The sequence below is a fragment of the Phodopus roborovskii genome, unplaced genomic scaffold (genome assembly GCF_943737965.1).
Source record: "Phodopus roborovskii unplaced genomic scaffold, PHOROB, whole genome shotgun sequence".
Lineage (NCBI taxonomy): Eukaryota > Metazoa > Chordata > Mammalia > Rodentia > Cricetidae > Phodopus > Phodopus roborovskii.
The window spans coordinates 19,565,388-19,591,916 of record NW_026126459.1 but is presented as its reverse complement, the minus strand read 5'-3'; positions in this window follow the sequence as shown (position 1 = coordinate 19,591,916).

Here is a 26,529-nt window from a genome sequence, read left to right as displayed (position 1 = left end):
TATCATCTAAATTTTATTGAGTATTTGTCTAAAATTTATTGAGTATTCTATGTGCTCTTTAAAAAGATTCTGCAGTAAGAACTTTAAAAAGGTCTACAATTATGAGATTATTACCATTATTGTTATTCATGTAACTACTATTACATGAAATTAATTGATATACCAGAATAATTTTGGCATATATATATTCAAACTTAATGTATACTAGCATGTTGTGTTGGTTGTCATAGGGAAAAAAGGTGAAATTATATGTAGCAAGCAAGGCTTTGTCAGAAACTCACAGTCTGTTGTTACTATTACAAATGGACATGTTATATTTGAGCATAATCAAACATGTTTACTCCAGCCTATTTATCTCCTCCATGTTTCTATAAAACAAAGAAACCATCATTACATGGCATCTCTTATAATAAGATATTTAAATTTGCTTAAAAGAATTGTGTTATATGCAATCACATGACCATGTTCCACATGGCCCCCACCTGTAAGATTCCCACAAAGGAAAGGGTTTCTAAGGGCCTTAGACTGCCGAGAACATGTGGAGAGGCATGCAGGTTGGGTGGTTCTTGTTCCTCGGGGTACACAGTTCTTTCCAAACTCTAGGAAGCCCGTGCTGTGGGGTGAGCTAAGGTCAGTGAGGTTTCTCGTACCATCCAGGCATGGTGGCTTTCAAGAAGTGGGAGTTAGGCACATTTCATTACAGGCAGATAGACAGGGAGAGGGGCCATGACTGGGGGATAAAGATGGCCAACTTCCAAGATGGCAGCTTATTCTCCAGCCTCCTTGCTCAGACAAAGCCTGATGATGGCTTAAAATTGGTCCCCTGCCCCATTCAGTAAGTTCAAGTACATGTTTATACAACAGTTGTGGGCCACTCTGCCATCTTGCCTTTCTTCAAACTGACCAACCCTAAGTCATGGCAAAAAACCTAACCAAGCCAAATCCTTCAAAGACTTTCAGTCCCAGCCCTCAAGGAGAGACCACATTGTCTTCCTGTGTCTTTGCTCTGCTTTTTGGAGGGTCTTTCTCCATGTGTGCTTGCTATATGTGTGTGTTTTCTCACCTCTAAAAAACCTTTCTTCACCAGTTGATTCTGTCTGCTATGTTCAAGAACTTCCCTGCCTTTAATTCTTTAATTGTCAGAGGAAAGAAACTGATCGAGACCCCTACGTGGTAATGCAAGCCGGGGCACCATGCAAACATGGAACTGAACCATTCCATGAGTAGAAAGAAAGGGTTATTGGGGATCAAGCAGCCAAAGCAATTTCTCAGAATCAGAGAGAAGTAAAATGATGGGAAAGCAAGCAGATTTTATATGACAGTCTGTTGGCCGGCCAAATGGTGGTCTTTGAACAGATACAAGCTGTTTGACTGGGAACTAGATGCCCTTTGTCTGAAGTAGTTGAACTTTGGGGGACAGATTAATGGAGGTTCCTAGTAAATAGAAACTCATCTTAAGTCTTATGCCTTTAGGCTTCTGATTACCAGGCCAAAGTCCATCTGTTTAAGGCCTTGTCAACAAACTGCCATTTTCTAGCCATTGAGGCTGATTGTTTAGTTTGTACTGGAGTCAAGCCCCTTGCTGTAAGACAGTGCAGTGTAATGGACTCTGAGTCTGAGGAGGGAATGAGACGAGAGAAGGCAGGTGGGAAGAGTTGACTAGTCTAATAAGAGCCATGGTTAGTGCAGGTTCCAGCAAGAGAAGGGAAGAGACAACACAAGCTCCATGAGCAAGCAAGAGACAGAAGAGGCTGGGAAGGAGACGTCCTTTAAAAGGTAGCAGGAAAGAAATTCCAGGAATAGAGCAAGGACTAGGTGGGAGAGACTTAGGAGAAGGGTCATAAATGGGAATCTTGCCAGAGGGAGGATTATAATATCATGAGAACAGACACAGGAAGAGAAGAGTAAGTGCTGTGGTGACAGTCTCAATCTGAGGGTGTCCTTAAGGGAAAAGAGACTTGTCAGAGAGAAGGCCAGGATCTTGTGGACAGGTGTCACTCATCTATGGGATGGAGTGTTCGGGAGGGCACGGAGAAGCTGCCTGAAGCACCTGTGTGACTTATTGAGTGGGCTCCAGGGAGACAGAGAGACAAAGCAGGCAGCTCTGAGAGGACAAAGTAAGTAGCATAGGCAGAGGAGAGATGGCTGGAGAGGCAGACCCTAAAACTTGGAGTCGAATATGGTAGATGGAAGAAGCCAGCATTGGCCAATCTTCCCTACCCAGAAGGGTCAAATCTTCCGTTTAGTTCAGTTAGGAGGGGCTTCGGAAAGGGGCTTAAAGGGCATGGCTCTGGCAGGCCTTGCCCTTCTCCCCGATTCCCTCTGCCTTTCTAAAAATCATTAGATTACATCCCTAAAGCTAGTCACCAAGTCTATTCCCTTCTTTGGCCACTTCCTCCTCCTGAAGCTGACTACCAAGGTCCAGCTATGAAAGTATTGAAGTCCAGAAATCAAAGGCCCCCTTTGGCTCACCTAATTAATATGCCTAATTAAAATGAAACACCTTGTGCTAACATGGGATTTCCCTCTTTACCTTTATAAACTGCCATTTTCCTATGGGCCACATCCTATGGCACCAATTATAAGCAAAGGCACAGTGAAAAAAGTGGCCCACTCCATGGGTAGGAAGGTTTACTGGAGCTCAAACTTCGTCACCAGCACTGCCATTTGGGGGGGCTGCTCTGGACCTATGAAATTGTCTTACCTGCACACCAGAGGCCACAGAACAGGAGGAGGACCACCTTGGCGCATGTTTTTGCACAGTCATGTAAATTTCATCTCCCACCTTGCAAATTTGACTTGCTGTTCACCAGGTGCCCAGACGAGTGTGAGCACGTTGTTGATTTGTGAGCATGTGCCAGGAGCTGTCTGTTATCACCCTGGGCTTTGCAATAACAGTGGTGGGACTCTTGGCACTTTTACAGGCTTTGGCTCCTCGATGCTGTGGTAAAATGCCAGAGCCAGGCCGGCCAGATAAGCACTAAACTCACACCCAGCTGCACTTTCTATGTAAGATATGCTTCTTCTCGTCTTGTTTGGCATATAAAGGGGAAAGAGCAAGGCAGAGACGTCCCAGAATGCCAATGAATTTTAAAGCCAAATAGAGGTATGTTTGATAGCAGATGGTATATACACTTCAACATCTGCTCTCAGAAATGCCTGTAGACAGGCATTGTTCCATGCCTCTGATAAAGGAAGATGGTTACTTCCTTTCATTTTCTTTGTCATGTGGAGAGAGCTCCTCGTGAAGGTTGTACCTGTTAGTTTCTTTGGACTTGTTATGAACTAGAGTCACCTGGGCAGAGGGAACCTGGACTGAGGATTTACCTTAGTCAGATTGGCCTGTGGGCAAGCCTATAGAGCATGTCCTTGATTGTTGACTGATGCATTAGGGCCCAACCCACTGTGGGTGGTGCCATCTCCTGGGTTGTATAAGAAGGCAAGTCACGTGAGTGAGCCAATAAGCAGCCTTCCTCCATGGTTCCTGTCTCTGCTCCTGCTTGAGTTCCTGCCCGGACTTTCATAGATGATGAACTGTGATCCTGACTTGTAAGTCAAATGAACCCCTTCCTCCCCAAGTTTTTTTGGTCATTGTTTCATCACAACCACCCAAAGGAACTAGGTCAAAGGGTTAATGCCGGTTTTTCTCCATTCTCCCAAACTCACTTCAGCAGAGGAAAAACTAAGGAATGACCTTAGAGTCAGGCTTGTGGGGGGGGGCAGGAGATGGGGCAGGGGGTGAGGGGAATAAGGGGGAAGGGGGAGGGGGTGGAAATAAGGGGGTGGTGGTGTCAGGTCCACCTACTCGCAGGAAGAATGTACACTGATTAATCAGGATTGTCTAGACCTTTCAGTTAACGTGCATTTTTAAATTGCCTTTAGGAAATATGTTCTGCCCAATCACTTTGAGCATTTCTATTCGACTCTCAACTATAAAATTGCCTCCATCAGCCAGGAGCATGTCAGCAAGCCTGGGTGTTTACCTGGGTGAGGGGCAGACGAACTCAGCACAGCAAGCACTTTATTGACTAAGCCATTTTCTCAGTCCCCTCCCCATGTCTGTCTGTCTGTCTGTCTGTCTGTCTGTCTGTCTTTCTTTCTTCCTTTCTTTTTCTTTTCCTGTTTTTCTTTTTTTTTGGGGGGGGGCATGGTCTTATGTATCCTAGACTGCCCTCAAATTCAATACATAGCTGAGGCTGGACTTGAACTACTGATCTTCCTACCTCCATCTCCTAAATGCTGACTGGGATTACAGGCATGTGCCAAATTCTTAAAACCTTAAAGCATCAATTCTTAACCAATGGGTCAAGACCACTGGCTGGGGGCGGGGTGGGGTGGGGGTGGGGGGGCTGAATGACCCTTTCACAGGTGTCACATAAGACCATCAGAAAACACAGATATTTACATTATTGTTTATAATGGTAACACAATTACAATTATGAAGTAGCAACAAAAATAATTTTGTGGTTGGGGGTCACCACAACATGAGGAACTATATTAAAGGGTCTTGGCTTTAGGAAGGTTGGAACTGCTGACCTGAATTCTCTGCTTAGGTTGGGAGTTGTGGGGCTGGCTTTCGATATAGGAGGGCACTCTTCTCTCACATGTGCTAATGTGCCCAAGCCTGGCCTCCACATCAACAGGTATCCCTTGGAGGAGTCACTCCTGCTGCCTCCCCTGAATGCCAGTGTGATTAGCAGCGTGAACTCTCAGCCAAGTCCAGCTGGGATGTGCTAGGCCTGATAAGGGAGGAAGGGGTTACACCTCAAAGAGACTGCAGAGATTTGCTAGCACTTGCTGGCAGGAGGCAGGGAGCAGAGCCAGGGAATACATTTTGATGGGACTTAATCAAAAACGCAGAAACGTGAAACTGGATAAACAGGAATTCACTGACTGTAGAGAACGTTCTCAGGACATGACATTTAACATTAGCAAGGACCTCAGAGTCTGGGAAAAACTTGATGCTAAGTGGCTCTTAGAGAGATGGGCCAGTGGTTCAGCTGGCTGGTTGGGGGGGGGGCTAGGAAGAAAGGGGCAGGCACCATTTTTCAAGGAGACGACCCTTGTTTTGATTGCAGTTCAAGAACTGGAAACTTCTTTTATCTTGGAAGAGCCCTTGGTATCCTTGGTATCTTGGCATGATGTTGCCTTTTCTACCTGCGGGGCTTCAAGACTTGTGCAGGTGCTTGTCCCAGGTGTGGAATCTTGCCCAGGATCCGACCACCAACCCGACCACTCCACACAGGTGAGTCAAAACCAGCTGGCCTGGACATGTTTCCTCATTTTGTCATTAAGAGTAACAGGCAGGAGCTGGTGGCTCCGTGGAGTGGGGCTTCAAAAAAGTGCACCCAAGGCAGTAGATTTGCTCTCTAGCCCTAGAAAGAGAAGCTTAGAGGAGCATGGGATGGGTTCAGCATGAGTCATGCTTTAGAAACAGCAGCAACCACACCATATGTCGATTTATGATTTTTTATGACTCGAGCAATATGGAAAATGTCATGGAATGATACGTACGCACTGTTCTTAGAAATATGTACTGACCATTAACACTGGCTATGTGGGGTGGAGTTAAGTGTTAAGGTGTTCTGTAGAGAGGGGAGGATAGCTGGGAAGAGGCATTTAAAAAAAAAACATTACGTTTTAAGAAACTGCCCTTGAACAAAAAGAATGTTTTTGCTATTATCTCATTTGTGTGAACTGCATGAAATATGGCTTCTAAGATATGAATAGTAATTACCTTAGAGTGCTCAAATTCCAGAATATACCAGAATCTATAGTCATCTGTGGCTTTTTTGGCAGTCAGTCGGTCTTCAATTGCAAAAACGAGAGAATGGAGCCAAGGCTCTTATAATATGCAAGGCAGAAGCATTTACGGTATTTAAGATATGAATATATACATATCATAACTTAGTACAACCCCCCAAAAATTTGTACTATTTTCTCGACACCCAGTGAGTTACAGAGTTCTGGAGCTTACGGATACAGTGGCATTTATGAATACATCTATGTACATCATATAGTACATTTATGATCTAGAGGGAGAACCCAACCCCAGTAACAGACTCCTTCATAGGAGAAGGGCTACAATCAGAGTGGGCATGTCTTTAGTCTCAGTGCATGGTTAGGGGCCATATAGTACAGCCTGAGAGACTACAAAGAACAAATGGTACATAGCACACGCTCCCACTGCCACACGGACAAGTGGCCATTTTCTTTGCCTCAAGGCTGTGTGATATAATTGCAACTATTTTAAGAAAAACACTGCTTTAAATAAAGACTGAAAAGAAATATGTCAAAAGTCTCATTTGTGGTGAGAGAATGACTAGTGGCTTTCCCTACACCTTTACACCATTCACAATTTCCCTAATTTGTTGCAATGAGTATGTAATGGGGATGACTTTATTGGATTTTATCAGTTCAGGATGAGAACACCTGTACCTTTCGTGAATGATTTTTTTTTTTTAAATGAGTCGGGGTGGGGATTTTCTTCTTAGCACAAGCAGGGTGGACACACAACACTGTCTTCTAAAGAGTGTAGTCCATGTGACCATTGTGCACTTGACCGTCCCCAGATTTCCATGCCCCTATATATTCCTTACTGGCCAGTGAAGCCCAGACAGTAACTTCAATTATTTTCCTGAGTATCCCAAAAGGTTGGTATTGTGTGGAAACCCAGGGGTCAAATGGCTTGCCTGGATGTTTTCCATCTTAGGACTAGCTATTAGCAGGCTTAGTCTTCATCCACAAACCTTGACAGCAGGGTCCTTGGGCTTGCCTTCACTGCTGTTGCGTGCACTGCAGTTAGCATCCCATCTGGGCTATGGTGGAAACTTAACGGCCATGACATTTCTGCCTTGGGCTGCAAAGCATCTAGAATTTCTGCCATAGAACTCATCAACATTATTAGAACAACAAACTACAAGGTCTTTGCTTTCTTTTCAGACCCAAGATAGTGCCTGGTGTAATTAGCAGCTAAAGAATTACATATAAACAAATAAATCCATGTGTAATTTTGGGTTCTGGTGATGGGCTACATTCTTTTAATATGTCAAGCACTGTACAAATATTTTACATGTATGGATTCAATTGATTTCCTAACAGCTCAAGGAGGCAGGTACCGTTATTATTAGCTTTCGCAAGAGGACGTTAAGGAACATTGGTTAATTAACTTGCCATGTTTCACAGCTAGCAAGTGGTAGAAGGGAGACATGAACCCAGTGGGTCTGATTTTGTATTTTATGTTTTTAGTTTTGGCCTTATTTCAGTCAGGGTCTCATGTAGCCCAGGATGGCCTCAAACTTGCTTTGTTGTCCAGGCTGGCCTTGAACTCCTGAATTCCCTACCTATACTTGTGAAATTCTGTGGTTATAGGACATAGCCACACCATGTTCTATCATAAATTTTGTAACAGAAAAAAGTTAATAATGCCTGTTGACTAGATGATTGGGGAAAAAGTTTAAAAACCTGAAAATGTCCATAAAGCTTTATATATAGTAGGAAAATTACTCTTACTGTTATAACTAATATCAATTATTTACACTGATAATTTAACAACTAATTAGTTCTCTACACTAAACCCAATCAAGTGATTATTTTTATTTAATAATCAGTAGATAATTGATAACATTTATTTTCGAGGTGGGGTTTCATTTAGCTCAGGAATGTTCCTGAACTCCACATGATTCCTGCTTCTGCCTCTCAACTATTAGGACTTCAAGCGAGTTCCACCACAGCTCTGATTTTAGCATGAGAAGGACTTTCTGAACAACATTGGGAACAAAAATATTGTCCCATTGTTAGGGTTCATTGATCCCATCCCATAATTGGCACCTGTTGCCCACCCAGCCCTTCTCAGTAACTGTTCTCCTTGACCCTTGCCATGGTTTCTTTGGAAGCCTAGGGTTGGTTAAAGAAGGGGATGGGACGATGTCTTTGGCTGAGAAGGAGAGAGTCTCCCCCTAGTGTTGGCATTTTCAAAGATGACTCTGTTTCAGCCTCTTCACCTGTCTGCAGTTTTAACCTAGTTTTCAGGAGTCCTATGTTCACTCTGGAAACGAAGAGTGCTGAGCCATTTCGGTGCTGCAGAAAGTAAGGGTTTAGCTAGCTTAGTTAGACTGCACTTTTGTGTTAAGCAAGGATGAATGGAGCTCCATGATCAGCCAGAGATTCGTAGATCCTCATCCTTGGTTTTTAATCCTTTAGCTTTAAAATGCTTGCCCTGTTATCAGTTTAGGATTAGGATAATTATTACCCCTACATAGGGTTGACTTGCACTACACTGGAATAACTTAAAGGAAATGAGCTTCCCTGGGGTACCTACCAGGTGACAAGCACCTTCAAAAACATTGTCTTTTGAATTCCCACTGTCACTTGGGAGGCATGCATTTGTCTACCCAGATAGTCGAGGACTGAGGTCCAGAGAGATTTGAAGGCTTGTTGCATCCCGAGGCATCCACTGTAGGATAAGTATAGTTTTCTTGCCTAGTTCTAAAGTTCTAGGTTAGTCCATTGTGGTTCACTTCTTAACTCACTGACCTTGGCCTTGGTGGGTCATGGTGGCATGAGGGTTCCTGTCACAGTGGGTAGAGATTTGCACCTTTTGCCCCTTGGAAAAATCTCCCTCCCTTTAGGTAACACACCAGCCCAGAGTCTTTGGGATTCTGTTCTAGGCTTACTTGAACAAATTGCTGCTGCTACTTATGGATTCTATTTTAGCGTGTGGATGATACGCTACAGAAAATAGGCTCACTGAAGAATGTTACTATAGAGATGTAGGAAATTAGAGCTGGATGTGGTATTCCTTACAGCAATTTTGTTTCAAATAAGCTTGGCAGTTGGAGACTAAATCCTTCAAAATCTGGATTTGTGGTGACAAAAGAATAGAAAGCAACCCTTGCTGGTGAAAGGGAAGGCCGCTCATTGCATCTTAAATCACAGATGGCACCTGCTGGCTGAAGCATCACGGTGGGCCTGAGTATTGTCTTACATTCTCCCAGAGATCTAGGGTTTTGCTAGAAGTAGGGATGTGAGGGGAGAGGGGGGAAGAGGGGATGCTCTTTGGCAACTGTCCAGTTCTATGAGCAAGTTCTCAGTTTTGTGGGGAGCTGTAGTTGTTTCGGTGAATAAAGTACTCATTTGGATCGCCTCAGTTGGCTACCAGCTGACATAGAATGATGGCCAATTACCAGGTATTCACATTTGGATCGATATCCCAGGCATGAGCTCATTAACCCCGAATCCTATTATCTCACACATGTGAGGCAGATTGTTTTTAATGTGATGACATTTTCAGTGTCTAAACCTGGGTCCTGATGTGGTAAAAAGCCCGAACACAAACAGGCATCTGTGTTACTATCTGCACAGCCCATAAAATGATGCTTGCAAGTTAATAGGGGTCGTCTGCTCAGAGTGCACAGGGTTCAGTGTGAGTTGATGACCTTGATGGATTTCCAGTTGTCCCTTGTTTTACTTCCCACTTCCTTGGGATTCTAGCTCTTTGGAATCTGGAGACCTCCCTTATGTCTGCACACTACGGTTCCTTTTTCCAAGATGTTAGTACTTGAAGCCTGTCAGTGCTGTGGTGTTTTCATGGTTTAATCTTCTCTGTGTTTTTCTTTAACCATGTTAATGCACAGAGTTGATGGGTGGGATGCACATACCCCCCAAAGATACATTACCACATACCTCCTGGAGTCATCTATTCACACGTTACCCCATTTTCTATCTCTGCAGGAACAAGCAGATTATTCTCCACTTTATTATCTCAACAACTAATGAATTCAACTTAAATTACTTCTGAATCATATGGCTGCATTTCTTGTTTTTTATTTAGGGGTTCTCTTTGATGCTGGCTGCATGATCATTTCTTTTGTGGCACTTAAGTAAGGCATTTGCTGTTGGTGTTACTAATGTACAGTTTAAAAATCAAACTATTCTGATTTGACCTGTCATGCCATCTTGATGATTTCAAATGTAAGTTTTTATTTTGTCCCACCTAGTAGAAATGGTTCATAGTTCTCTCATCTCTAAAGAGACAGGGAAGATTATCTACCCTGCCTATACATAATCATGAATATTACATGTATTTGGCATGTGTAAAATGCTATACAAAAGTCCGTATAGATCTTATACCAGGGGTTCATCAGATGTATTGGGCCTCAGGAAATATTTGTTTAATATCTGGAAACAGTTTTGGTTGTCAAAACTTGATGGAAGGAGATTCTATTAGCATCTACTGGCATCTAGTGGGTAAAGGCCAAGGATGTTGCTAAACATCCTGAGACAAGCTGGAAAGTCCTCTGCAAAGGTCTCCAGCCTTGGAAGTCAATGGGAAGAAACTTGGGGATGGTGGACACTTGTCCTGTTCAAAATTCCCTACTGGCCTGCTCACCTGCTGTGTACTACTGTGCTTTCTTAACTAATCTCTCATCGTAGGCAAGCTGAATGACGTAATGACACATTGATCACTAGTGCTATTTCTTCTATGTCATCGGATATCTTTTTAACCTATCTTTTTAATCAGCAAATACCATGTGGATCATTTTCAGTTGTTGAAAGGATCACAGGAAGAGGCTATCTCTGAATCAGTTTCTTTCTGTGATTTATCTTTAGCTGACTACCTAGTCATTAAAGAATAGAATCTAAGAGCCAACGTAGGTCTATAGATGTTGACTAAGACTCGTAGAGACTATCCAGCCAGGACCACAAAGAGAAACTCTATCTCAAAAATAACTAACCAAAAGAGCCTAACAGCACTTGTTGATTTCAGACAACTACAGGGATTGTCAGTTATCTACTGACAACTCAGTAGAGAGCTCAGGCTTATACATGTGTTTCTTTATTTTGTCTTCAGTCAACCCTAAAAAATAGATACACCAGGCTGATTGAAATCTTTCCATTAAGAATGTTCAAGCAATGGTGGTACATGACTTTAACCCCAGCACTCTGAAGGCTGATGGCAGGTGGAACTCTGTGAGTTCAAGGCCAGCCTGGTCTACAGAATGAGTTCCAGGACAGCCAGGCCTACACAGAGAAGCCCTGCTTGAAAAAAACTAACAAAACAAGCCAAATAAACAAACAAACAAAAAATACTTAGAAAAAGATTAGAAATACAACTTCTTGCAATTAAATCTCACCACAACTTTTATAATGCTCCTAAAATGACCAGTGTATGAATATATGTATATGTGTATATATGTATATATGTATATATATGCATACTTGTATGTCATACATATTATATATAATATATATATTATCATAAAATACTTAAAAAATAAAATATTGCACACCAATATTTGGGAGTTTTTGGTTATAGGCATATAAAATATATTAAATACTGAATGTTACGAGCACTTTCCCACCAGCCTAGTCACAGAGCCGCATTAGCTCCAAATAACACACAGAGACTCTGTATTAATTATGAAACTGTTGGTCAGTGTAAGGAGTAGGTTTTTCTTCACCACCTGGTCCCACTGCGGCGCCAGCCCCAAATAACACACAGAGATGCTGTAATAGATATAATTCTGTTGGCCAGGTACTAGTTTCTTATCGGCTAGCTCTGTCTTAAGTATTAATCCATTTCTATTAATCTAAGTCTTTCTACGTGGTCTCATCTTACCGGAGAGGGGCTGGCGTTGTGCTCTTCATGGTCTCTACATGCTGACTCCTCCTTACTACTTCCTCGAATCCTCCTTGTCTCCTAGTCCTGCCTATCTTTCTTTCCTATTGGCCAACAGTGCTTTATTCATTAACCAGTATAAGAAATATATTTACAGAATGACATCTCCCATCAGGTCAGTTACTAGCATTTCTTATTGGCTAGCTCTGTCTTAAATATTAATCTCTTTCTGTCAATCCAAGTGTTTCCTCGTGGTCTTGGCTTACAGGGAATGCTGGCCCTGCATCTCCTTTGCCTGCTACATCTCTGCAGAGAAGAGAGCGATTTCCTGTTTGGCCCTGCTTATATTCTGATTCTGCCCAGCTATGTCACTCCTGCCTGTCTGTACAGACCTCCTGACCTCTATGGTTAGCTAGTGGCAATATCTGCCAAGCTACGTCACTTCCTGCCTGGTCAATCAGTGTTTTTGCTCACCAATAAGACAAACATATACAGAAGAACATTCCCCATCAACTGAAAGTGTAAAATTTTTTATGCAGGTCCACAGCCTCCATTTTGAATGGAACTGCATTGAGCTATATAGACTTCAGGTCTGGTTAATTTTGGTGTGTGGTGTTTTGTAGACACGCATAACCAGATCTGTTTATCTATGGAAATCTAGTATGAATTCAGTAATGTTTTCTTTTAAGTATATATGCTTAGGTTTGGTCTCTGTAGCCCAGCTATATAGGGAGTAGATAGTCTACATGCCAAGAAATGAAGAAATGCTTATATAGACTTTGGATCTTTACACAGATCACCTGAGTGCATTATGCAAATATGTTAACAGATAGGCTACCTGTAGAACTGTACCCATGTAATAAAGCTTTTTTGTTGTTGTTGAAAATTACGAGTTTTAAAATTACCATCAGAAGATCTGCCAAATTGAACCGTGGTTGTCTTTGGAGTAGAATTACAGAGACACATTATCCTTCTCTACCTAATTTAAATCTTTCATAATGATCATATGTAATTCTAAAGAATAATAAAGATTTTCTGCCTAGACTATGTACATTAGTTAAAAAATAAGAATCATAATACTCATGCAAAATATCCCTCATGACAAAGTTAGCAATCATAAACCAAACAGCCTGTGCTAACAGAATATATACATGATGCATATGAGACTTTAACCATTTTATAAACACAGCTTATTATTAATTCCTACTCTGCAACTGAGAAAGCTGAAATGCAGAGAAGGCAAAGTTACCCCAAATCACAGAGGTGGCATTTGACTGAGGACTTGAACTCAGGTTGTCTGACTGCAGAGCCCATAATTGTATGTTCTTTTGGTGCCAGATGTGTGGCACCATTGAAGAGTGGAACACTGTACAGGGGAAGTGACTTGGGACTTTAGGTCACCAAGATTCCCTAGGCCCCAATACCAGGTTTATAATAGACCTTTAGGCTTTAGGCCCAGTGTCTGGGTTCTGTTTATTTGTCATTAGCACCCAAAATAGATTTTCTTTTTCTTTTTTCTTATTTTTCTTTTTTTCTTTTTCTTTTTTTTTTTCTTTTTTCAAGACAGGGTATCCCTGTGTAGCTTTGGAGCCTGTTCTGGAACTAGCTCTGTAGACTAGGTTGGCCTTGAACTCACAGAGATCTGCCTGCCTCTGCCTTCTGAGTGCTGGGATCAAAGGCATGAACCACCAATGTCTGGCAGAATAGATTTCTTATCAATGACTGGTCTTAAGAAACTGCTTGAGACATTAAAGGTTTAGAAACTCACCTACAAATAAATAAATAAATAAATAAACAAACTATTTTCCATGTGACTAGGTATTTAACTTCTTTTTCTTTACTCTTCATAATGAAATTTTTGATTCAGAAAATTGACTTTGCTGTTGTATGTGCAATCACAACAGGTTGAGGGTGGTCATTTTTGCTGGTCGTTTGTCTTGCCTCTTTGAACACCTCCCACAGTAGGCCCCATTTTCTGGGGACACAATGTCTCTACTTTGCATGGTTATTACTTAGTGCTAAAAGCTGTGAGAAACAAACTAGGTGAATGCTGGCAAACAGAGCTCTCTTGGCTCTTGGCAGCGTCACAAACCGTGTGAAGAAAGGGTTGTATGAAGTATACATTTTATAGTAAATTAGATTATTGCTTTAATAGATGATGGAAAAAAGTTCTAATGCCAGACAAGGCACTGATGCTATATTATCGAAACAAGAACATTAAACTTAATGGAATCAAAGGGAAAATACTAAAAAATTATTTTCTGGTCACATGTTATTAACCATAACACAATAAATAAAACCACAGGAAGTTGCTGTTCACAGGAAGGCTGCTTGCATCCAACTCAACTGTCTCTTGGGCTTCATAGAGCACCCAGGATAGAGTGTTGGGTATTCCCACGGGGCATAAAGCCCACCTCAAACGATTCTCATCACTAGCCTCCGAGTTATTTTATGTTGTCCTTGGAGACAGAAAATAAGCTTTTACCTCTCTCCTGGATTCATTTTCAAAAATGATTCTTGGAAATGAGTTTTCCTTAGACACATTTATATATAATGACAAGCTAATATCTTGCACACCGTTACTGTATGTAATAACGGTGCGCCAAACTGACAAGAAGTAGGCCAGGAGACGGAAGGCAATTAGCTACACAGGGAGCACTCCCCAGCTGAAAGGATGGAGCATCATCCACTGTGTGGTGACTTAATGGTTACCAAGTGATAAATGGGAACATCTCCAGAGGCAAAACCTCAAAGAAGCGCAATTTATCCTCAGGGCCCACTTTTCATTTTCAGCATATACCTCCTAGCCATCAAGTCCTTTTTACTATATAGAAAAGTCATAGCCCAGAGTCCAACATTTACTAACTAATTATAAAAACACTTATTTTGACCTAAATACACAAGCCCAGTGAGTGAATGGGTGGGTGGATGGGTGGGTGGATGGATGGATGGATGGATGGATAGATGGATGGATAGATGGGTGGCTGGGCAGGCAGGCAAATGGTTTGCTTATTCACTAAAATATGAAAGGCTTTTATGTCACCCACTTTTTATTTCTGTGGGGAATTATTGGTTATGGGTTTGAGGGAGGGGTGACAGAGTTTTTTTAAGTTAGTAAGAACTTCTGGTTTATAATTTTATTATTATGGGGCAACATGTACGCACAGCACACATGTGGAGGTCAGGGGCTGACTTTTGGAAACTGGTTCTCTCTTTCCATCATAGGTTAGAACTCAGGCTTATGTAGGAAGCACTCTTACCCACTGAGCCATCTTGCTGGCTCAAGAACGTCTGTACTATTGGCTCTTTGAGTAGTGCAGCATATGGAGACAAACAGCCAGATGACAGGCCCTTAGGGATGGGATCTCTAGGACAGACCCACCTACTTATTTCTAGCTATGTCTTCTTGGATTATTTTCTTGCTGGTAAAACAGGGGTAAGCAGTCTGTCCACCTCCCAGGCTTACATTGATAATCAAAGGGTGGTGCGTGGAGAATCACCATATGGTTGGAATGCAACAACCCACAAGCTCATCCTTGGCTGCAACGTGTACCAAGAGAAGCCATGAGTAGCTAAGGCAACAAGAGTGAAGAGTCAGGTGTGAATGGAACACATCTTGTCTGTGCCCAGACACTGGGCTTCCCCTGCTCTTTCCTCTCCCTTTTGGGTAGAATGATCACCTCCAAGTCCTCCCTCACTCGGCCACCCAGGTCCTCTCATTTTTCTTCAAACATAGCCTTGTTCTACTGCAGGACTCTAACTGCACACCTAGCAGGAATGAACCTCCCAAGATTCCCATAGGGTAACGTCCTTCATCTCTCCCAAGTTCTTGTTTAAATGTCACTTTCTGATTGAGGCTGGCTTGGAACACTGGTATTTTACCCAGTATTCCTGAAGACTCTTACCCTGCCGTTTCCTTCTTCTTGGTGTCTAGAACCACATTCTTACATAACTCATAGTTATTTACTTATTATGTTTATTGTGCGTTTCTCCATCAATGAGGAGGTGAAAACCTTGACAACAGGGATTTTTATGTTATCATTCAATTTTCCCAAACCTATAGCTATTTTAATACTTTGACATATGGACAAATGTTTGGTGAATAATGACCAAAACAAATATAGGAATGTAAGAAACAGATTGGCCTCACAATGACCTGAGCTAGAGTGTTGAGATTCATCTTACAACTCTTTTCATCCCCCCTCCCTCCCCCTCCCTCCCCCACTCCCTTCCTCCCTTTCTCCCCCTCTTCTTCCCTCCCTCTCCATATCCCAATGGATCTTCTGTTTCGGAGACATTCTTTAGTTCACTTCCCCTTCTCCATTTCTATACCAACTCATTCATTATTTCCTACCGAATGATGATCTGCATTTTTCTTCCTTGATTTCTTGTTATATTTAGATCCAAGAGTTGTTTATATACAATGCAGATTTATTTACAGTACTTAAGAGCTATACTTAAAAACCCTCAGTGATTCCCTGTCAGCAGGGATAAAATCCAAATGTACTCTTATCTCGAAAGATAGCTCTGTGACTAATGAGTCATATGAGGTGGGCAGAATGACAGTCTCCTCTCCTAGGCATCTCTGTCTTAATCTCTGGAACCCATCAGCATGCCAGGTCATGTGGGAAAGGGGAAATTGAAGGTACATATGAAACTGGAACTGATAATCAGCTGATGTGGAAGTAAGATTTCTTAGTCAGGACCCATATAATCACAGGGGTGCTTAGACTTAGAGAGAAACCAAGACAGAGGGCATGATGGGCAAACGTGACCTGCAGAGTCTGGGGATGGATGAAGAGACCACACACCAAGGATGCAGCATCTTCTAGGAGTTAGAGAAAGAGAGGAAACATTCCTTTGGCTGTCTTGATTTAGTCTCAGTAAGAACTGTATTAGACTAGGAGTTTAGAACCTCAATGAAATCAATTAGTATACTCTGTAAGATTTGGTTTATTTCCCCTCCTTCTTGGGCTTAGTTTTTTATTACTTTGCTATGAAATGGGGATTAGTAGTACCAACCCTTTGTACTATTACAAAGATCAAAGAATCTGAAATCACCAAGCATGTACCATACTTAATGTGTACTTAATACATAGTAGCTCTTCACTGTTGTCTCCCCAGTCATCTTCAAGCACAATCCATCCCTTGCTCTTAACGTACTTGTCTGCAACAACTCAACACTTGACTTTCATTTGTTTTCTTTTTTGTTTGTTTGTTTTGAGACAGTATTTCTCTGTGTAACAGTCCATGCTGTCCTAGAACTCCATTTGTAGACCAGGCTATCCTTAAACTCACTGAGATCTGCCTGTCTCTGCTTCCCAAGTGCTGGGGTTAAAGGCATGCACTGCCATTGCCCGAAAGACTGAGAAGGCCTAGTACCTTGTCATTGGACGTGTGTTTTCATATCCTGTTCCCCAAACTAGACAAATAGTCTGCCATTTCTTTGCTTCTTCAACTCTGTGATTAAGTGAAATAGCTAGCAAGGCTCCTGATACAAAATTTAAGAAGGCATTCCCTGCCCGTGCCAGTGTCTCAGATACCCCTTTAACCTTGGTTCTCATTAGTTGTTTGAAAGGAAACCCAAGTTCAAGTAGATGTAGATGATCAAGCAAATCAATCAATCAATCAATCAATCAATCAATCAGATCTTGCTGATAGGTGGCAGAAGGGACAAATGCTGTGTTCTTACTTTACTATGAACAAACTCCTATAGGAGAGACTCGCACATATCTGAAAATGTGTTAGAAGAGCAGACTGCGGTGGTAGCTATAGGTAGAAAAGCAGCCAGATATTTGATCTAGAAGTAGTGATGGTATTGATGATGGTGATAATGGCAATGGTGTCTATGGTGGTGGTGAAAATCTAACCTGTGTAGACTGTGTGCTAAGTACCTGCTAAATGCTCTGTGTACAAATTCAAGTCCATCTGATAGTGTTAGTAAAATTTTTGCTGATATGAAGACACTGTTTCCTGAGGTCTTAGTAAGTAAGGTCTTAGTAAGAGTGTGGGCCAGAGAATACTGACTCAGCAGCTCTCTGTTTTGATTTGATCATTTTTATTTAAAGTACTGACTGAACATTTCAACCCCTTCATACTAACCAGAGGCTCACAATTGAGTTTAGGGTTAACACTGCTTTCAAGGGTCTAAGTTAATTCAAAACTCCTGAGGCAGCCAGCCCTCTCCCCTGTCAGCAGGCTCAAAGGAAGGAGTATTTATGGAGACCCTGAGCCTGAAGGAGCTGGATTGAGGACAGTCTCACCCTGCCCTGGAAGTCTGTTTCACCCTCTGCTATGAGCTTGCTCTAATGCAACTTTACTTTTGGTGTAATAAATTGTATTAACTTTATGCTTGAGTGAGTTATCTTTCAAGATAGAAAAATGTGTATTTCCAGGAGTCTTTTTTCATTTACACATGGAAGTGTATAGGAGTTTAAAAAATGGATTTTAAGAGCTCCTGTGATGGCTAAGAAATTGCTATTTCAGTCTTGAAAATTGCCTTTTCTACCAAAAACACTGAGCCAAGAAATCAGACCATCTGATTTTGCTGGATTGGAAACATTACTCAGCTGCTGAGATGCCTCCAAAATTTGCCCCCCTTTTCCCTGACATCTAAACATTAAACCTTGTGTTTTCTCATTAGAATACTTAATGAAATAATGCAGAAAGTCAACTTTATTTTAAATATCCTGAGACTTTTAAAAACATCTATTGTGGTAAAATTGAGATAACTCTACAGAGTCCTGTAGTGGATAGAAGTTGGCATTCTGAATAAACTTGTGAGCTCTATGCTACTATCTTAGTCTCCTATTTTTAGTCCATTGCTGCTCTGTTAGGCGCGAAGACAAGCAGCTGTAACAGTAACTGCAGCTCAGTAATTTGGGTATCCCAAGTCTTTATGGCTGTCCCTGATCTTCCTTCCCTTACTAGCCACAGAAAAATAGTTATTCTTCTGTTACGATGGACTATAGGAAAGTAAAGATCCCTGCCAATCAAATCTCCCCAGTTTAGGAAGAAGTGCTTATGCATTGCTGGTCTTCACACTTCACCCTAGATTGCAAATCCCTGATGCTATCACTGTTCTTATCATTTCTTGGTCATCTGCCAGACATTGGCCTCTTTCTGCTGCTGAATTCAAGGCATAGTACACTTTCTTGGCAAAAAATCTCTGCTAGCAAAACTGTAGGGTATAATGAACTTTGAAAGTTAGGGATCCTGAGGGAAATGACAGGGTACCACTAGAAGCAATCTAAACATGAATACTAGAATTTTAGGGTTCCAACCATGATGAGAACATGGGTAAGAGTGTTACCCATCCACCCCAACAACAAGAACAGGATAAATCACTGACAAAAATCACATATTTTCTTGGATCTAGGAGAATGTGGTGATATCTCACTTGTACAAGTAAAGCCTGTGTGGAGGTTTGGAGGTCTGTACAGACAGATGGGAAGTGAGATGGCTGGGTGGGGAGAGGATATAAGCAGGGAGAAACAGGAACTCACTCTCTCGTTTGCTGAGATGCTTAGGAGGAAAGGTGTGGCTATGGATTGCTCCTTCTCTCTGAATCTCTCAGCATTTTCTTCTATGTCTGACTCTTGGTTTTTTATTAATTAGACCAAGTATGAACTCCTTTTACAGAGAAAATTGAATTCAAAAGAGACTTAGATAGCCTGAAGTCTAAGGAAAGGCAGGTGTCACGGAGGAAAGACAGACAGACAGACAGACAGAGAGAGAGAGAGAGAGAGAGAGAGAGAGAGAGAGAGAGAGAGAGAGAGAGAGAGAGAGAGAGAGAGAAAGTTGTCAGGACTCAGGGAAAGGGTAGGTCACTTTGCCAGCAGTAGAAAAGAGTTTTGTTAAAGGCTTGGATGAATTACTGAAGTTTGATGTGGTGCTACTCAAACAAGGAAGAGTCATATCTACTTATGGGCTTTTTGCTTTGGCCATAGTCACAGGATCATTAAGAGTAAGGTAGGGGCCTAAAGAACGCCTCAAGACACAGAGACAGAAGCAAACCATGGAAATCCCAAGTCATTGTTGTTGGGGTTTGAGTAAAAGAAAAACTACAAGATACAGTTGTGGCCCTCACTATTTGAGACCTCTTTTGTGGTCCATAAATGAGAGAGAGGCAGAATTAAAAGATAACCTCAGTGCAGGGACCCAGATAGACAAGAGACAACCACTTACCTCTCTCATGTCACCTCCTACCAAACCAGACAACATTAAGAACAAAACCAGCAGTCATCTAAGGCAGGAGGGTCTAAAAGAGCTGATTATTATACTAAAAGGTATTTTTGAAAAGAAATGTACAAATATGCATAACTAGGTAGGGAATCTCATGAGCATAGAACCCTAAAGAAATGGTCAAATAGGGGTCGGGGGTGTGTGGCTAGAGAGATGGTTCAGTGGTTAGGAGCACTAGGTCCAACTCCAAGCAACTACATGGTGGTTCACAACAGTCTGTTAGGAGATGTGGTGACTTCTTCTGTCGTGCAAGCATACATGCAGGCAGATCATGTACACATAAATACATCTTTTTTAAAAACGCAAGCGGAGAGAGGAACATGGTCAAGTCACCAAATACCCCTGAAAGACTCATCAGTGGACTTGACACATTTGAAGAAAGAGTTGGTGAACTTGAAGCTTAAAGACAGACCAATAGCCAGGTGGTGATGGTACACACCTTTAATCCCAGCACTCGGAAGGCAGAACTCTGAGTTCAAGGCCAGCCTGGTCTACAGAGCAAGTTCTGAGACAGCCAGGGCTACACAGAGAAACCCTGTCTCAGGGAGTGGGGGTGGGGGCAGACTAATTGGTACTGTCTAAACTGAAACACAGAACAAAAGAGTGGGTAGTGGGAGGAAAGCTAGCAGAGTTGAGCATGCAGGCACTGTGTGAGGAGAACACAACAGCTGACATATGAGCTTTGGAATCCCAGAAGGAAAAAGGAGTGAAAAAGGAGCAGATAAATATTTGGAGTGACAATGGCTGAGACTTTTCCAAAAGTAATGAACTAAGACTTGAGTACATTGCTTGTCACAGCTTTGCAAGCTGACAGGCAATGGAAGTCAACTCAGAATTTAAAGGAAGGAGCTATCAAAAATGAAGACTTTCTCTGAAAACAAAACCAAAACAACAAAAATTAATTCCCAGCATAAAACATGTTAAAGGAATTTCTTCAGATCAAAAGAAACTGACAGGAAGTTTGTCCTGCATGGCGGCTGGGGAGATGGCTCGGCAGTTAGGAGTGCACACTTTTCAGGTGCCAATAGTCAGATCAGGTGCCTCATAATCGCCTGTAACTCTAGCTCAAGGGTGGTCTTCTGTCTCCTTCTGTCCTCCTCAGGCAAATACACACATAGCATCACTCACACAGACATACGTGCAAACACTTAATATAAAATTCCCAGCACTCAGGAGGCAGAGGCAGGCGGATCTCTGTGAATTCAAGGCCAGCCTGCTCTACAGAGTGAGTTCCAGGACAGACTTGAAAGTTGCAGAGAAACCCTGTCTCAAAAAAATAAAAATAAACAAATAAATAAATAGATCTTTAAAAAGTTTGTCCTACAGAAACAAATGAGGATCTCCGAGAGTAGTACAGACGGGAGCAGTATGGAACCCTTTCTTTAACTTTAAAAATGGCTCTGAGATAGAAGCAACCAAGAAATAGCAAGGTTGCATGGTTTCAAATGGACACAAAACTAGCATAGACATGAAGAGGAAAAGGGAATAATGAAGGTTTGCATGGTGGGGAGGGAGGCAGAAGGATTGTCAGAGTCAGCCATAGGAAGGACTGGGGTAAAACAGTTTTTGCTAGGCATGACAGAACCATTGAGCTCACGAACTCATGGCAGATATGGTGTCTTATGCAAGACCTGCACACATAGCTTAAGACTGTGTGGTATTTCTTGGAAGAAAAAAAACAGTATCATATAACGAAACAAAACAAATAAAATGGCATCTGTCATGGATTATGGTAGAGTAAAATAAACTCTGTGTTTTTTTCTGTCTTCATCATTGTGTGTGTGTGTGTGTGTGTGTGTGTGTGTGTGTGTGCATGCACGGGCATGTGTGTTGATACACATGTACAAGAGCATTTACACATTCATGTGTATGCATCTGGAGACCAGAAGTCACCTTCAAGTGCTGTTCCTTAGAGGTCATCCACCTTGTTCTTTGAGACAGTCTCTCACTAGGACCTGGAGCTTGCCAAGTAGGCTGGGCTGGCCGGCCAAGGAGGTGCAGGGCTCTGCCCATCTCCACCTCTCTAGTACTGGGATTATAAGGATGTGCCTTCCAACCTTTTTTTTAACATGGATGCTTGGGATGAAAGTAAGGTTGCTTCACCTGCATTATGGATGAGCTCTTAACTGGCTGAGCCATCTCCCTAATCCTATTACTTCAGTCTTTATTCTATGTTTCACCTCTTGTGTAGACTAGGCATCTCTTCAGAAAACACTGTAATTCAACCATGCAGACATCTGACCGAGAGTCTTTGAGGCAGAGGAGATGATGCATTGTCTGATATGTGTGTGTGAGAAGCTGTAGTGGTATGAGCATGACTGGTACATGTCAGAGAGGACATGAGTGCAGGATGGTCAAGTCTGAAATGCAGGAGGGCCCAGAGGCTGAGGTCCTAGCAGGCCATGTCATGATAAGAAGGTTCTAGAGTGCTGTAGAGTGCTTGCTCATTCTTCTCTAGGTCACTGACAGGTTTCTTCCTCCAAGTGAAAGGACAGCTGCCTCTCTGCACAGAGGAGGCTCCCAGTCCTGAACTATGGTGCATTAATTCATGCTTAACTGTCTGAATGGCTACATAGCCCTCAGCTTTGCATTTCTTAGTGCACAAGATGCTAATTATTAGGCTGTAAGTCACACTGTGTGAGCTCTTACTGCTTGTCTTTCAGGGTACATATGGCTGGGAACATATAGTGCAGGCGAGTGACCGATATGCTCATTTGGCAACAGACAAGCAATTATAGAGAACACCAGTGAGGGTAGTTGTGTGAAGAGAAATGGCAGCATGGTCTTTAAGGGACAGGGGTCATTTTTCACAAAATTGCTGCCATCAGTTAATTGACAGTTGCAGCAATGTCTCCAGGCCTGCTCATACGAAGGAAGCGTGGTTTCTTCCCCATAAGGTCTCCCAAACTACACCTGCAGCATTTGAAGGAGATCATGGAAAGCATTGGTGTTTGCTTGGGAATTTACCTACAGATCGGATTAATCTTTTGTGACAGAATTGGGGGAACCTATTACTTTCTCGTAGCTGAGGGGAGAAGCAGCATTATCTTTGGGGAGTTCAAGAACTAGACCTTGAGAAGCCATTGGAATGAGATGAATTGGTAGAAAACAATAACATTTGCACAGCTGGACCATCTGGCGTGTTATTCAGACGTAGCTGAATTTGTCACCGAAGGCAGCCATAAAGCACCAGAGGAAGATAAGAGCTGACATCTCCCTCTCATTTTCCAAGGCTTAATTACTTCCCTTCCTTACATCCTGGCAATGAGAACTTCATTTGCAATGGCCTCAGCATTTTGTAAAAATTCGATGCTTTAGAGCGCATCTCGAGGTTAGAGACACTTAGGTCAAGAACATCTTCATAGTCAACGCGCTGCCTGGCCTCTTTCTGCACAGGAATCTCTGCACCCTTCTGTGTGGACAGCACCTGCCTCACCCCGCCTCACTTGCCTTTGATTTAAAGGCATTCCCTTCCTTAGAGTGACATGATGGGTTCTTTTTGTTTGTTCTGGGTTTTGAGACAGGGTTATGCTGTGCCTCAACCTTGGGATCCTCCTGCTTCTGCCTTTGAGTACATCTGGCTGAAGAAAATCACTGGAAGCAGATTGTTGGTATGTGCATCTTTCCCGATTTGTCTGGGGTAAATCACTCACCCTCTTGTGGCCTTAGTTTCTCCACTTTAAAATGAATATAATTTTAAGTAAACTCAGTAGGTTTAAAACAGAGCACATGAAGTTGAGGGGAAGTAATTGTGGGATAGGGCAGGAATGGAGAGGAAAGAAAGGGGGTGGGCTTAATTAAAACATAGTATATGCATGTATGAACTCTTCGAACAATATAGAAAACTTAATGAAGATAATCATTTGATAGTATATGTCTCATAGACTTGTTGAAAGAAACAAATGAGTTAATTCAGAGCTTAGACCGTCATGTGTCGCATAGTAAGTACTGTAGCTGCTTTGGTTATCGTAACAACAACAATAATAGTCTCTATTACTTGGCTGAGTTGGATGTAACATTACTTTGCAGTTCTTTTTAGACTGACAGTACAAAGGTTTCACACAGAAGCTCACAAGTGAGGCCATATCTTATACTATGAATAGAGAAGATTCATCAACAAGATTATACCAGCAGCAGTGGTCACGGCTCTCTTATTACACTATGGTTATGTAGCAGGTGCTTTCCAGTCAGCAGGCATTGGCTGAGTTCCTCTGCTTGAATGAGATATTGAGGATCCAACAGTGAACCAAAGGGCTACTTTCTGTCTAGGATGGAGGTTTATTGGTGTTCTTTGGCCACGAGGTGATTGAGTCCTTATGAATCTAAACAATTTATTGCCTGGTTACTGTGTGAAGTTTCTGAAGAGCTGTTTGACTCCTAGTCTGTATTCTGTCAACTTCATTTTGCTTTTCCCTTGGCAGAACAGAAAAGAGTCTTTGAGATTCAACCATATAGACACATTTGGGATATTTTTGACTATCATACAGAATAATGCTGATAATGGGTTGTAATGCATTATCTTAAAATAAAAACACAAAGGTCCAAATCCCGAGCCATAAAGGGGATGTGGCAGAGGAAAGAGAAGGCCCTTGTTGTAAGACAGACACTCACATGAAGAAATCATGAGGTCCAGGAGAGATAACTCCATGGTTAAGATTACTGGCTGCTCTTGCAGAGGACCTGGGTTCAGTTCCTAGCATCTGCATGGTGGTTCACAATAATCTAGTAACTCTAGTTCCAGGGTACACAAGCCCCTCTTCTGACCTCCAAGGGCACCGGGCACTTACAATAATGGTATACCACATGCATGCTGAACACCCATACACATAAAGTAAATTCTACTGGTTAAAAAAGAAATGATGGAATTAGAGATCCTATCACCATTTATAAACCACAGTGTAATAACTGATTAAACCAAGTATCTTAATGAATCCTAGTTATTGGATAATATTGTATTAAGGATCTGGGTATTCACAATCTTTTTTGTATCCTACCGATTGTGTTTTCCTTATCAAGTAAAAGGTCATTTCCCCTCAATGGGTCAAATTTAGTGTGTCTAATAATCAGAGCACCCAACTTCATCTGATGCTTTGAGGTTCACACAGCATGGTCTGCGTATACTTCTAAATGCTTTGTAGAAGACACTCAAGCAAATTTGGAATAAAGAAATGATAGTCTACATGATAATTGTCCTGGGCTTTTCAAATCAGACAGTGTCATGAAAAACAAAAAGTTCAGGAGACTATAGTCTTGATTGAATTGAATTCTGGGTCAGTGAAAGCTTATAAAAGACATTTTGTTGTTAGTGGGAAGATTTGAAGATGGACTCTATATTAGATCATAATATTAGTGTGGATTTCTTGGTTGTAATAATGTCAGCATGAGGTTGTAAAGGAGCTGACCTAATTCTTAGAAGGTATATGCCAAAATAGTGTGTCACTGTGTTGTGATGTCTGCAGCCTGACTTTAAATACCACCGTTCAGTGTGTATTAGTGTGGTCATGGAGCCAGAGAGGAGTGAGGAAAAGAGAAGAGATGGTGATATTAAGCAAAGTATAAATAAGCTAGAGGAGGTATGTAGATGTTCTTGTATTATTCTTTCACCTTTGAACATTTTCTGAATTTAAGGAGGGGGAGAAGCCCAATGCTACAATTCTTCCCAGACTAACTAAAGCCTGGCAACGGGCTATATCCATAAGGTAGAAGGTGGAAGTTCTCCCTTTACCTCCAGAAAGACATGTTTACTGCACAGTTTCCATAATTGCATGACTTTGCATGCACTGACAATAGAGTTTGGCTAATGTCTCTGAATTCCAACATCTGTGGAAGTAAATCTAGTTAGTTTAACTCTGGGTCAAGTTCAGTCGGCTCTATGCTAGTCACCAGCAACAACGGGGCTAAGAATGTCTTAACTGCACAGATACATGGTAGAGCTAAATTCTGGAGTGGAAAGGGACTGAACATCTGCTGGCCGGGTCCCTTCAAAGGGTCTATTACAGAGGGTGATTTCTGAGCTACACTGACACGAAAAGTGAGTGGGAGTTTGTCAGGAGAAGCAAGTGAGGTGTTGGCATTGAAGAAAGGGTCCACTTAGGCATTGATCTCCAAAGCATTTCCCACAACATGTACAGCACCCGCCCCAGACATAACATACCAATAAATTAAACATCTATTTACTACTCTAGAGTATAAAACATATACACTGCTACAACTTAGTATGTATGAAATAAAACTGAGTCAGAGTTCATAGATTTCCTTCTCTGACTCCAATGTTTTATGAACTCTATTTTGCAATACTTCAGCAGTTTCTATTTATGGCTGGGATGTGTTTATGGCCATTCACACATTTATTAGCACCTACAGGGGCTTTTAATTTGGTTTCATAAAGCAAAATGAAAAAAGTAATTAAAATCTTGATGCGTACTTACTTCGGAATGAATTGTATAGTTTCTTATTTTCTCCATTGATTAGACTTGCCAGTACAGGAGTCTTTGCTTGAAATCAGCAGACACTTGATCTCTCTTTCTCTTGAACTGGCTACCATTCTCTTCTCTGAGTTTTGTAGTTATTGTTTGAAATACTAATCTTCAAGCACTTTTTCTTTTTGTCCTCTTTGAGCCTTTTCATCAGATCCTTCTGGTTTCTAAAACTGGAATGTATAAATA